Source organism: Amia ocellicauda, chromosome 12 (assembly GCF_036373705.1).
Source record: "Amia ocellicauda isolate fAmiCal2 chromosome 12, fAmiCal2.hap1, whole genome shotgun sequence".
Classification (NCBI taxonomy): domain Eukaryota; kingdom Metazoa; phylum Chordata; class Actinopteri; order Amiiformes; family Amiidae; genus Amia; species Amia ocellicauda.
The window spans coordinates 4183140-4193893 of record NC_089861.1 but is presented as its reverse complement, the minus strand read 5'-3'; the positions used below and the strand labels follow the sequence as shown (position 1 = coordinate 4193893).

General features: G+C 38.3%; 1 long non-coding RNA gene across 1 annotated transcript; it reads left to right on the top strand.

Moving 5' to 3' along the window:
* The first annotated feature begins 2814 nt into the window (after positions 1–2814).
* On the top strand, positions 2815–10507 carry LOC136763986 (uncharacterized). Its single transcript, XR_010821129.1, has 3 exons — positions 2815–3141; positions 8601–8731; positions 9041–10507. It is a non-coding gene; the product is annotated as an uncharacterized LOC136763986 (long non-coding RNA).
* The last annotated feature ends 247 nt before the right edge of the window (positions 10508–10754 follow it).

Below are 10754 nucleotides of genomic sequence, written 5' to 3'. Positions count from 1 at the left end.
TAACCCTTGATAATGTTCATTAATGTACCTGAACTGTATTTACATGAATTTACATGAATTTATTTTTAAAATCCAGCTGATTGTCTGAGCCTTCCTTTTCAACAAGACAAGAAATGCTAGATTCTTCCCTTTCATTTTCTTCCTGAATGTATGCCTTATTTTTAGTAATATGTATTATTTTGTGTGGAGTTTCAACTTGCTGTTGTTGTTACAACCAAACAGCACTGATTGTGGCATTGTGACTTGTGAAGTACACGTGTTTGCTCCATTTCCTCATTGCCTTTGCATGGTTTGGAATTTCATTACATAAAGTACACTTTATAGGATTTGTCTTCATCTTTTTAAAATGCTTGATATTTAATCCAATTGTACTGCACAGCCTGAATCAGACTAAAACAAATGTTTTTTTTTTTAACAGAACTGTCCACTTTTCTTTCCTTTACCACAGTGAACACATTATATGTTTTTTCTTTGACCTTGCTAGAAAATATATCATCTATTAGATCTATTTGGATTTCCTACACTCGGTAGCCCTTGACCTGCTAGATAAGAAATTTGTAGTGCATTTTTCGGCTCATCTAAGATACTGCCATTTTCAATTATGTAAGTTGTTCCTAAGAAGCCATTTGTAGCTGATTCCTAGACTCCAGATTCAGAGGATGTGCTCGAACACGGACAGTAACCTTAATCGTGGTTCAATGACTGTGCAAAAACATATTCCTAATTAGGGTTTATGATTCCTGTTTCTGTCTCCGTCCTCAAAGGAGATAAAAGTGAATAAAAAAGTTCTTGAATAATTTGCTACGCTGTGAAAGATGTGCAGACAAGCACAAGGTCAAATAGCTCTTTGTTGGGCCTCTTGCCTTCGTCTTTCTTCAGTGATAGGCTCAGTCAATGCAAGCGTGGAATATAAGATTCTGTAAGCTCTGCTGTTGAGGGTTTTTGTTTTTGTTTGCTTTGTTTTTTCTATTGGTGAAGAAGAGAACATGTTAAATCTTACATCAAAAAGATGGGAACTGTTGGAGAGGTATGAAATGTACCATTCCTTGTGAAAACAGGGGCAGGGATAATTAATTCCTGGTGACCCTATAATTCAGACTACCAATGTAGCAATTGTGCAACTGCCTCTACCGTAACACTGATCAGTTTTATTTATTTATTATTTATTTTACAATAAGCTCATGCAACTTTTCTGATCATTAAAATTATACTTTCATTTTTAATTATTTGAATGGTCTTCTGTTGTTTTAAAAAAGTGATGCCATGTCTAGCTCAAATATTTCACTGGCAACATTAAGATTCAATCTTTTCTCTTAGTAGTCACATAGGACATTGGTATTGCCACGAGTGCCTGAGACCTCAGTTTGCACATAGGCAGGATGCGTCCACACACGCAATGTGTCCATTTGGAATTTGTCTAAAACATGCGCTGGATTCAGATAAGGCTGGGTTGTCATTCACTCTGGGACAAACTGATGTCTCTGTAGAAAAGAACCAGAAATGTAAAAGATCATATTTTGGATGGGAAAGGATTTTTCTGAGATAAAATAAAAGGAAAAAAAAACGAATCAGCACAAAAACAACAAATTAGGCAGATTTATGAAAGAGGTGAAAAACAAAATCACACACAGTTTTACTGATTAAGTCTTCAGTGCTTTAAAGAATGTAGACTTTTGCAGAACTCCCCAGCATTTTCACAGGCAGATTATGTTTCTCAGACAGATTTGCTTAATTGATTTATTACCCCTAAGGAACTTCTATTAAATATTAAATATTTTGTTATATACTGATGAACAAAATAGCGCTATTGGGCCATACATGTTGAATGCAGCACAGTTTGACTCCAGCGTCATAAATCAAATTATGCCAATTGCACACCTTCCCAATGCAATCTGGAGAGACAGATCACTCTGAGAAATAAATCTTCATCTTAATGTAATTCTATCATAACTACATTTCTCATCAGCAGTCGCAGAGTTTTAAACATATTCAAATTCCATAAAAAATGTATTATCCCTGTATAGATTTTTTTTAATCTTTTGGCAGTTTTTTCCCCCCCTCTTTGTTTCGAAGATATAACATATTCCGCACCTATTTACAGTCAGTGTGCATGTCTTTATTATACACTATAGTTTGTCTAGATATTATTATTCTTGGTTTCGTTTATAAAACCATGACTGACCTCTGCTGTATAACCTAGGACATGCAGCCAAAAATACTAAATACGTATAGACAAACATTGTGATTGGAGCTTGATATTAAATTAGCAACAACTGAACGTTTTGGTGTTATAGACATTTAGGGCAGTGTGTAATTAAATACATTTTAAACTGTTTATAGCACATTCACCCACCTTTGCCTTTTAAATCTAGTGTTGCTTTAAGTCTCTGAGTAAGAGTCGTGTCTAGACCTGGTCCTGCAGAGCTCTCATCCTGTTGGTTTGACAGATGACTTCAATCGAGGTCTGAAGATCGCATTAACCCTGACTAAACAAGCTATTCATTTGTTTCACTTAACAGATCTCAGCTGAAGTGAAAACCAGTATAGCCTGTAGCTTCAGGACCAGGTTAGGAGACCCCTGCAATTAACTATGCTCATTACCGTATATCCCGGGAGACTTGTGCTCTGGTCCGGACGAACTGCAGGGCCTTCTACTGTTCATTGCAACTGAGCTTTTAGTTACTTAAGTGAAACAATTATTGGCCTCATTAGCCAAGATGAATGTGGCCTGTGGACACTGATTGAAGACCCATAAAACCTGAAGAACTGAAGGAGCCTGAAAGTACATGCTTTACATCCATTGAAAGAACACAGGCAGGTGAAGTTTGGAGATTTTTGCTGGGTCATCTTAACGTGTTTTTTCCTCTTTCCTGCTTTGTGGGTTTATTTGAGTTTGGCCGTGGTGGTGTGAAGTGTTTATGTTTCTTAAATCCATTATAAGATGGGTTATTGACGGGAAAGATTTTACTATTGTCTTTCAAGGCACTTAATGAGAGCGCTTCCTCTTGCATTCTCACACAACCATTTATCACACCTCATCTGCATTCACTGGATGTGGAGCTGCTTGTCTACTCCCAAATCCCTTCTCTGGATCCTCGGTGACGGCGCTCTGTTGATCTGCCCTGCAAACGCTCACCCAAGGTCAGGAACAAACTCTGAGGCAGTGACTTGGTTTAAAGGATAGCTCGAGAGGCTTTCCCCTGTGCAAGTTCAGCTCTGTAAATTAGACAGAGGATTTTCACCCATCATTGTGATTTCACTGTGGTTGGACTTTAATTTGGCAGTGGTTTCATATGGGTTCCCTGTGGCTTAATTTGGGAATACCATTACAAATGTTTGAAAACACATCTCTGCTATACTACACCGAGGTTTATTCAAAGTCCAATATAGTGAAGTCATGCAGAACCCATAGGAAACATTGCAAAACTATGGTAAAATCTTTAGCATGTTCACAGTGAACAAATCCCATGGGAAATGTACCAAGTAAACTTACATTACAGTTATGCTTTAGGGCAGCATATATTCAGGGCTATAATGTCAGTGCCAAGAACAGTGCCATGAAATACAGAGGCTTAGCATTACTTCTTTCTTCCATATCATGTAGACATAGGCATAATTAGTGTCCTAACAATTACGTTCTTGGGGGATTAAAACATAGAAATGGCATCCAGATTAAGACCAGGTGAATATCCCCTTCAAAGATTTGCATTCGCTCATAATGCATATAATTAAGCAGGCCAGGTTCCCTTTGTCATTTAATCGAAGTGCTAATGAAGTTATTATAGCGCATTAACTATCACAATTATACAGTGTTACTGGAGAGTGAAAGCGCAGACGGAGAGACAGGCAGCTGTAGCAAATGAGCTGAATCTGCAGTAGTTCAGAGGGCTGCAGTGCTTGGAGAGCTGCAGAGTCGCCTGTTGTTCCTACTGACAGTTTCTAGATTTGCATGACCTTAAACACTTGTTAAAAACCCATATCGGACCTGAAGCATTAGGGCCGTCCAAAACCAATGTTTGAAATAACTACGTTTAACATTATAATATTATTATTATTAGTGGTAGTGGTGGTGGTGTAGACGTAGTAGTAATATCACATTTTACTGCTTAGAAGGAATCTTTTTTTGTTCGTTTGTTTTTCTTGCTATAGTGATGAAGTGAGTTTTCTTAATTCCATTTACTTCAAATTAGCAGGCAGAGCAGGCTGCCAGACGAACAAAGAGAGAGGCAGAGACAGTGAGAGAGGAGGGCAAAACACGACTTTACATTGGGAATTGGGACTGTTCAAGGTCTCCATAAATAATTTACGAAAACGCATGGTTTCTGCAGTTTGAATGAACTATTCTTTTTTTTTACGTTTTTCTTCCCCCTGTTGTATTTATGCAGTATGTGTGTCATTTACACTTTGGATGAAAGAAAGCTAAACACAAGTTCACTAATGATGACCCACAGTATATTTAAAGTATTTAAAGAGCCCATCAGCAGGACAATCCAAGCCATATTATTTACATAATATATAGGTTTATCATAAAAGCTGATGGGTGTAAAATGCTTGCAGTCCTGTTTTTATGCATGTTTATGCTGATAAATGTACCAAAGGATTGTTGCACATTTAACAGTGTGCCACAGTTGTGCCATGGTTTCCTAAAGTTGAAACATGCCTTGACTGTGTTTTACTACACGCTACCATGCTAAAATCATGGGTTTCCATAGTACACATGCCTTAGATATTTATCATGGTATGCCACAGTCTTCCCAATGGCCAGTGTGTCTGTAAATGTATAGTGTCACTGCAGAGCTCATGCATATATTTACTGTAACTGCCCCACAGCCACAGTGAACCTGTTTAACAGATGCTGTTTACATAGCCTCTAACAAACCCGGTCAAAAGCCCAAGAGCGCGTGTGAAAGGGTGTGGGGCCTGCATTCAGTCACTCGACTCTGAAATGACTTCGCAAAGACAAAAAGGCTCCAGAGCAGAAGGACCCAGGGGTACGCAACCGCACATCTGAATGTCTCACAGTGAGTCACCAGTCACTCCTGGGTCTGCTTTTCAGCACCTGGCCGAATAGAGTGTATCTGAGATGCATAGGGTGACCATATGGCTCCATTGTCAGCGGGATACTTTTTAGACTCAACAGGGTTTTGAAACTTGTCTTTAAAATAGAACAACATTAATGTTTTAATCGAGCATTACCCCTGTTGCTTAATTTACTTTTGTAGCTCGGTTACCCTGCACAGCAATACAAAAATTAACAAATTAAGGCTAATAACATATTTAAATTGCAAATAAAATACTAATGGATTGTTTGTTGTCGGAGTTATTAATATGTGAACGCCGCTGTTAGACTTCTGTTAATGAATAATCAAATCATATATAAATGCTAATGCACACGTTCTCTTCCATCGCCTCAGTGCAATGTTGTCCCACTGTTCACTGATGTAAGTGTTGGGATTGTTGTTCTGCCTATTGTTAAAGCTAATAATGATAAGTATCATATTGGTGAAAAACAGTGTTTAGTGTTGTTTTTGATTCCCACTGCAATGCAGGATCGTGGTTCAGAATTAAGATAATTATTTACTTGCTAGGCTATGTATATTAAATCCATGTTTTATTTTTTATGATGTCAAAAAATGTTTAAAGGAGAAATGGAAAGCAGAAGAGAATAAAATTGAAAAAGAGCAGGGATTTAATCTTGGATAATTATCTTTCGGTTACATTTAGGTTGTTTATAGAATAATATTACAACCAATTTCAAGGGAAAGATTAGGCGTACATTCTGAGTAAGGCTAGATTAATCAATAAACTTAGGCTCCCTTTGGGGTAAACTTTGTGTTTCTGGAAGTTTTACTAAGACTAGTCTTGTAGCAAATTTAGCGTAGATTTTAATGCCTTTTGTTGTTGGCTAGGGCTGAAGTGCTGGCGATTCTTAGTGTTAGTAATGGGGTAGGTAGGTAGGTATCATATTGGTGAAGTACAATGGTTTCCATCAGCGGTTCTCAAACTCTTTCCTTTAGCATGTAATCAGATTATATCCACCCTCAGATTTACAGCCCAAAAACCTAAGCATTTTAGGGAAGACATATGCAGCTCTGACAGATAGCAACAGAGAATGGCAGGGATCATTTATAATTGTTTTGATGGGCAACTTGAGTCATCAAAGCCCAGTGTTTATAAAATTGTCAATGGTGAGTTGTACTCTGTTTTATTCAGTGTAGCATCATACCCATGGTGTCATACATCTCTGTTATTAAATAAGAAATATTAAAACTCAGAAATGGATTTGAAGCCAAATTCCTCCCTTTCTCTGCATGTATCCTCTGAATGGAGCCTGCCTGGCTGCACTGCTAGGTGATAAAACCTCTAGGCTAAGACTCTGTCATCATTAAGTACATTCTTATGTAAAGAAGGTTAGAGTCTATCCTGAACACACTGCAGGACACCTCATCTCAGCAGAGGTACCTCCAGAATGCTCTCAAAGTCAACAGAGAGGCTTGATAAATCTGCTGACACATACAGATCAGGCATCACCCATCGGCTGGACACCCCAATCAATCACCAATAGCTGGTGATTCTCTGATTAGAAGTGCCGATGAAGATCCACCACACTGTCACAGCCCTTGAACTTGAACTGTCTGATCACAGACAGGGACAGTGTGAAAAGAGCTCAGTCTGAAAGCTCAAGGAAAAGGTTCACTCAAATACACAGACTGGAGAGCACCAGGGTCCAACAGGTTGTGGTGTAAAATTTGCTCTCGATCGAACCTCAGCTTCTAACTTCACTCCATGCGCTGCACTCCGTACCTCCCAGAAAACCCCTAAGAAGGCAATCCACTTTGTAAAATGCTAGAATCACCCAAATCCATAAAGCAAGACAAGCCAGGAGCTAGCCTCAAGCTACAGATAACATAGGAATAATGCATACAAAGTCCTTTTGAACAAATAACTTTAATTGCAAAACATTCTTCAAACTGGGTATCGTCTGATCAACAGACACCTCCCACGCGGACACCTTTGAACTCTTTCTCCAGCCCTGAAAGACACACAAGACCTCCAGAGTTTTTCATATTCTATGTACACACAACTTTAACAGTAAATTAATCTGCAAGATATTGTCCCCACTTATTTCAGTTTAATGAGAATTATTGTAAAAGTTAATTGTGTGTAGTTTTAATTCATTACCACTGTGCACTTCAAGATGTTAACTCTTCTGCCGTTAGCTCTCTTGAGTCTAAATGTAACAGTTAACAGTAAATTGATTTGCCCTGTCTATATCTAAAGTGATAGCAATGAATTCTTGCAATAATTAGTGGTATCTCAAAAAAAATCCCACCCTAAGGAACAGTAACTATCTTATGGGCATTAGATAATGAGACTGAGATAATGATTTTTATTATATCAAAACACAATTAGATATTTGTGTTAGTCTAACAATATTAACATTAAGGTTAACTTTCATTTTAATTAATTATTGTAGTCACTAAACCCCCAAAGTACATTAGCCATATACAATGAGTACTATTGATTAATTACTTTTCAACTAGCTTAGTTGATTTAATAAAATGTGTTATTTTGTATTTCTTCGAACCTGTGTTATTTACTATAATAGATGATGGCTTCTACTGGAAAAGGAACTCCCTATTTGCAAATATAGTATGTGTTGTTGCTACTTCTTGGTCAGTAACGCTACAACAGGTTAAGATTCAAGCCTCTGTGTATGCACTATAGGACCCAGCAGAGCAGATTGTGATGCCAAGGTCAGCAAAACAACAGAAAAACTGAAGAAACAAAAAATACTTTTGGCCTAATCTGAATTGGGAGTGTGTTTGTGCCTTCAGAAATATTGTATTCAATCATGCTTAATTTGATGCACTTTTTTTTTATCAAGCACTAAAATCCTTTATCATCTGTCTCCATTAAACACATATTTAGGCCTTTTAGCAACCACAGGTCCACAGCTTGCTTTGAACAGATATAAATGAGAAAATCAATCCCAAAACCAATTAATTTGTACAATTTGCTATTTTCTCCTATATCACTGAGAAAGAATGGAGCTCAAAAAAGCATCACAGACAATTTTGCCAAAAGGCTTTTATCGCTGTCACCACCCACTCTTAATATCTGACAAAAACTGAAAAATATGTTTGAACTGAAAGTCTGTGAATTTAGCCCTTTAGCTATTAAATAATGCTAATTACCTCTGAAGCAAAGGCAACCACATTTGACAGCCTCATTAATTCATATCCATTTCACAATAACTTGTTATCATTTATCAACATTATTATTATTGTTATTATTATTATTACTACAGTTTATAACTAATTGATGTTTGAAAAAAAGTGTAATGAAAGGAACGTAAGCTCTGCAACATTGTTCCCAATAGTACCTCGATTTACATTCGTATGCAGTGCGGGTCTGTTAGATTGGGAAAGGATATATTAATACAAACTATGTCAATCCCTACCCTCACTTTAAAGAAATAGAAAAAATAAATAAACAAAGCGAAACAAAACCGATACTGAAATACTTTCACCCCCCTTAAACAATTCCACAGTAGTTAGAGAGAATGACTGATCAACGGGATTGCACTTTCTCCACAGGTCAGTCCAAACAGTTGGCGGACATCCCTCTCTATCCTTTAGGACCCCGGTCTGCTCCACCAGACGAGAAAAACGCTGCACAAACGCAGAAGGGAGTTCAGAGAGAACAGATGGACTCAGAAATCAGTACGGTAGGTTTGCAAGATGTCCTTAAAGCTCAGATGCACATTCATTCAATGCCACTGAAGAAACCCTCTTAAATTGACAGAACAACAGCAGGAGTTGTGGTGCAAATGGAAAAGAAGTATTTATTGCAGGCCGGCCCGGAAGAACAACAGAGAGAACGCGAGGCAGTCTTGTGTTCAAACAGCTTTCTTACAGATCTCTTCAGCCACCACTGCTGGACATGTCCTTTTCCTACCATACAGCTCTGCTTTTCTCTCCCCACAGGAATCTTCTGCTCATTCAGCCTTCAACTTGTCTTTCCTTACTTTCCACAGGTAATGGCACACAGCAGCACGAGCCCTCTGAGGAGACATAGACAGCTTCTACTTCAAGGGAGTCCTATTTCCTCAGCTTGAGTCTTTGTCTCTTCTAACACACATTTCCAGGACTCGATCAATCTGTATCAGAAGCGCACTACACAGCAATGCTTAGCTTCTTTGCTGCAAGAGTCTGCACATCCCCTAGAAAAGAATTAAGGGCATTGTGGGAAATCTAGTGTCTTGCCAGTGACCTTGTGTGGGAAAGCCAATCTGCAGATTCAAGGGTTCCCTGCTCACAAATAAAAGGGGTGGCATAATCATCTCATTAAAAAGGCTCAAGCCATTAACGCCCTGACACCTTCAGAAAATTATATTTCTCTGATGTCTGATTGACTTGTAAAACTGCTCCGTGTTTCAGAGTTTTAAGAGATTCAAGCAGAGGAACGTTAAAAAAGCCACTGATCTTCAATCCGAGTGAATACGCGTAAACAAACCCCATTTATTTCAGTACTAACAACTCTTTAACAACTGCCGCGGCCTAATGGAGTCACCTCAAAGTGTCTCTCTTCCAGAACTGATGGATGGTGTCTCTTTAAAGTAGCTTATTAATTAGGATTTAAATTACTAGTTTTCTTTGTCTTCTAATGTATGGCGTGCCATTACTCCCACATTATCCACTGACCCTATTTTAAGTATATTATTCCTGTAGTACGTTGGCAAGAAAGATAGCCTCGTTTGTTAGATTTTAATGAGGCTTTAGCACAAGTCTCACTATCCTACCAGAAAATCATTTACAAGCCCTGCTTAATCTACTCTTCCCTTTAATCTTGCCATTACCTACAGATTCTGCACTTAATGAGCACATATTAATGAGCAATTTTGGTTAAATGGAGTCCATCTCCTGTCCCACATCACAGAGAAGTCGGATTTCATTGAACATCCCGAGTTATTACAGCGTACGTTTTGAGAAACTCTCAGTCAAACTCATTTGTACCCCAGTGTGTCACCTGATGAAAGTGAAAGCCCTGCAATCACACAAAAAGTTTTTTGTAAACAAATAAATAGTATTCTCTATTTCTTCCATGGATTCCAAGGATACTTTGATGCACGTTTACCCTGCTAAAATACCCAATGAAGGGCCTATGGAGTGGCTCAGTTGGTAAACGTGTGAACGGAGCCCTATGAGCTGAGGTTTGCCGGTTTGATCCCAGCTTATGTCATTTGCCAATTATGATCAGCAGCTAGGGAGGGATAAATAGGCCTTGTCTCTATTGGCTCATTGCCAAAGAGCATCCTGTACCAGCTACCTCTTTCTGAAACTGTGGTTGTATAGCCTACAGTGTATAACATGATGGGTTGCTCAAGGGCAGCTGGGATTGGAGTATCCAAGTCATACTTCCTCACCATGTGGAAGTGGTGATGTGCCAGGAGTCATTAGCATAATTGGTGATTCTAAAAAAACACTTCAAAAAGTTATACCAGTGGGTAGTGTATGTGACACATTTCAGTTGTGCTCAGGGTCTCACACACAGGCAAAATTAAATGAGTTGATATGGACTGTAAACAAAGGAAGAATTTTATTTTAAAATGTTCCCATGATCTCCCAACCATGCCTCTCCATGGTTTATATCGCGGTTAACTAAAACCTTTTGATGCTTTGCCAAGATTCACACTTTCCTGTGATTTTACCATGGTATACTTTAATAAATGTTACACGTGGTGCAAATTC